This window comes from Liolophura sinensis, chromosome 8, assembly GCF_032854445.1.
Source record: "Liolophura sinensis isolate JHLJ2023 chromosome 8, CUHK_Ljap_v2, whole genome shotgun sequence".
Lineage (NCBI taxonomy): Eukaryota > Metazoa > Mollusca > Polyplacophora > Chitonida > Chitonidae > Liolophura > Liolophura sinensis.
The window spans coordinates 5,530,809-5,534,861 of record NC_088302.1 but is presented as its reverse complement, the minus strand read 5'-3'; positions in this window follow the sequence as shown (position 1 = coordinate 5,534,861).

The window sequence follows — 4,053 nt, the reverse complement described above, 5'->3', positions numbered from 1 at the left end:
GGCATGTTGTATAAGGCAATTGTGTAGAATGAATGTTGGGGATGTTGTATAAGACAATTGTGTAGAATGAGAGTGAGGGATGTTGTATAAGACAATTGTGCAGAATGAGTGTTAGGCATGTTGTATAAGACAATTGTGTAGAATGAAAGTGAGGGATGTTGTATAAGACAATTGTGCAGAATGAGTGTGGGGCATGTTGTATAAGACAATTGTGCAGAATGAGTGTGGGACATGTTGTATAAGACAATTGTGTAGAATGAAAGTGAGGGATGTTGTATAAGACAATTGTGCAGAATGAGTGTGGGGCATGTTGTATAAGACAATTGTGTAGAATGAAAGTGAGGGATGTTGTATAAGACAATTGTGCAGAATGAGTGTGGGGCATGTTGTATAAGACAATTGTGTAGAATGAAAGTGAGGGATGTTGTATAAGACAATTGTGCAGAATGAGTGTGGGGCATGTTGTATAAGACAATTGTGTAGAATGAAAGTGAGGGATGTTGTATAAGACAATTGTGCAGAATGAGTGTTAGGCATGATGTATAAGACAATTGTGTAGAATGAAAGTGAGGGATGTTGTATAAGACAATTGTGCAGAATGAGTGTGGGGCATGTTGTATAAGACAATTGTGTAGAATGAAAGTGAGGGATGTTGTATAAGACAATTGTGCAGAATGAGTCTGGGGCATGTTGTATCAGACAATTGTGCAGAATGAGTGTGGGGCATGTTGTATAAGACAATTGTGCAGAATGAGTGTGGGGCATGTTGTATAAGACAATTGTGTAGAATGAAAGTGAGGGATGTTGTATAAGGCAATTGTGTGGAATGAGTGTCAGGGATGTTGTATAAGACAATTGTGCAGAATGAGTCTGGGGCATGTTGTATAAGGCAATTGTGTAGAATGAGTGTGAGGATCTCTAAAAGTCTAACGACATGCAGGGTTCACATGTGCTTCTTCTTCTTGGTGAGACAGTTTATGAAATTTTAAAACAGAGACGCTATTGTCGACGTTTGCGTGTAAGGATCAGCGCATTGAGGCTCTTGAGGATTATGCCATCCTCATCACTACGTGTGTCACGTAATCAGGATCACATCAACGTTACCAATGTTGGAATTTCAGTGTTAAGACTTTTTTTAAGGACTTGAATATCTTTCTACCCTAAATTATTGTTGAAATATATGAATTCGAAGCTAGAGATTACAAAGACACAAAAATACCGGAAATACGTTTAAAGGAAATGTTTTTAAAATATGCCCACATGTATAAACAGTGCTCAGAACTCATTGGCAGGTGGCATTGATCATAGTTTGATTAGGGTAAATTCATCCGCACAGCCAGGTCTGTCGATGTAATATTGTTATGGTGAGCAGGTGCCAGTGTTGTGAATTTGATCTAGAGAGCTCTTGTTTAGCCCAGCATGATCTCACAGATGACTGGTGTAATATGTTCTTCAGTTCACCATGTATCTTGATATTCTACCTGGCCATCTGCCAAACATCTACAGTAAGGCTAATTAGGGGTTCCAGTAGCTCTATCGGGAAAAGTATTGTATTGGTTACGTTATGTTTATTATTCTCCTTTCGTAGAATCTATACTGCTATATCTGTATTAAGAATTTGAACTTTTGATACATGGAAGGTGGGTAAAGTTATACCAGGATATGTATGGTTTACGTGGTTTGCCGTCATATTAAGATTTCAAAATCAGACCAGAATTTTCCAAAAATGCAAGATACAAAGGATATGATTCTTTCAAGCTATAGAAGCCAAACAGATTCTAAGTTGAACGGATTAAGTTTAGATTTAAACATACAGGTGACACGACTTGGCGACCATACTGGATTATGTTCCTGTCTAGAGCCACTTATCAGAATCCGCTGAAATGTGATATATGATAGGCCTAATGGGCTATAAGAAATTTATGTGGGCCTCAAAAATGTTTTGGCGAGGCTTTATTTGATAATGTCATCGAACTAGAAATTCTTTGCATATAGGAGCTGCACAAATTGATACCTCGAGGCAAGGAAACAAGATTGGTTCAAAAGAATGTGACAGATTTTCGAATGATCTTGAAAACAAATGGATACTTTATGATATAGTCCGTAAGTACAGTGCAGATATATACAAAAGAAATGCTACAATATGCACCAGAAGTCATTAACAGCTGGAACCCGGCATCACTATTTGTAGCTATTTGAATGATTTTACATTCGAAATTAACAAGGTGTTCAACTATGTATTTAGCTATTCTTCGATTTAAACGATTTGTTGACGTATACATGTAACAATTTGTAATGCTGTGTATTGTGTGACAGTGATATGGCATGCCAATCACGGATTACTGAAAAATATACAGATGTAAACTGTAGAGGAGCCGAATTTGTGGCCCTAGGACTGTGTGGTAATCCTCTAATCAGAATTAAAGAGCTGCAATTACAAAACCTCCGACATTAGGCAAGTACCTGACAGATCTGACTTAAACGTGCAGGCGAATTATTAAGAGATAAATTCAACGTGAGTGAACTGATTGAATGACCAACCTTTCAAATGAAGCTAGTGAACTCTTCTACGTGTGACAAACAGGCCTTGACCCACAGAACGGGCTCAAATTGTACGCCATATTGGTGGAAGGCAATGGATTTCCCCGATCTATATTATTTATTTATTTTATTGGTGTTTTTCACCGTACTCAAAAAATATTTCGCTTGTACGCCGGCGGCCAGCATTATGGTGGGAGGGAACCGGGCAGGGCCCGGGGCAAACACACGACCATCCGGAGGTTGCTGGCAGACCTTCCCACTTACGGCCTCCCGGATCTATTAAAAGCGTAGTCGTCTGCTTGTTGTCACTATGCGTACTCTTGTAGTAAATTTCACAAAAATGAAATTAGCCTTAGAAAAATAAAGCTGTTAACTTTGAGATAGGTACGCATATTAACGGAGAAAACTTTTTCATTTTGTGCTTGACGGAGAGATGAGTGTGGGTGGGTATATATGTGATGACTCAATCAAGTCTTTATTACGGAATCTCCCTAGGGTTCAAATTGTTAATTATTCTGGGATAAAATAACGCTCGATAAATCGTGAAGGAAAGATATTGAGGGGAATACATGGTTGTATAATGTTGAGCGAATAGAGACTACAGTTGTGTGTCCATTCTTATTGTGGCCGGTGACAGGAAATCTTTCGGGTAATAATGAGAACTCAGTCCCGACATTCTCACTCAATCCCGACATTGTATACTCTATAGTCTTGGGATACTGGGGAGTTTTTCTAGTCAGTCTTGTCAGTCTAGTCTGAAAGCTGTCACAGTCAATAATAGAACTTCATTCTTAAGTAGGCAAGGTATTTAGAATTGCCCGGTATTGAAACAAGCATTACTGGTGAACTTCAATGGCAAGATTACAGCTATTGTGTACCTTAGGACGGTGTGGACTCTGATAGCTTCCATACAATACACACCACAGCCTATCATGCTATCTTGTCATACCGCATGTTTTCACCAAATCTGATATGTAGCCATATGGTATGTATGAATGCCAGGCAAGTAACTAGCGGTGTCACCAGGTGTCAATTTCTGCGGTTAATGGCCTAGTCTATTTCTAATCTACAGAGAGTATTATCTATGTGTGTTGCCTCCTGCGTGTATGAGGGAGTTACCAGTGGGTTATCTCACGCGTGTGTGAGGGAGTCACCAGTGTGTTATTTCCCGTGTGTGTGAGGAAGTCACCAATGTGTTATCTCCTGTGTGTGTAAGGGAATTACCGGTGTGTTATTTCCCATGTGTGTGAGGAAGTCACCAGTTTTCTATCTCCTGCGTGTGTATGAGAGTTATCAGTGGGTTATCTCCCAAATGTGTGAGGAAGTCATCAGTGTGTTATTTCCTGTGTGTGTGAGTGAGTGAGTGAGTGCTTGGGGTTTAACGTCGTACTCAACAATTTTTCAGTCATATGACGACGAAGGAATCATTAGGGTGCATGCACGTGTAATGTACCTCCTTGTTGCAGGACGGATTTCCACCGCTCTTTTATTTAGTGCTGCATCACTGAGACG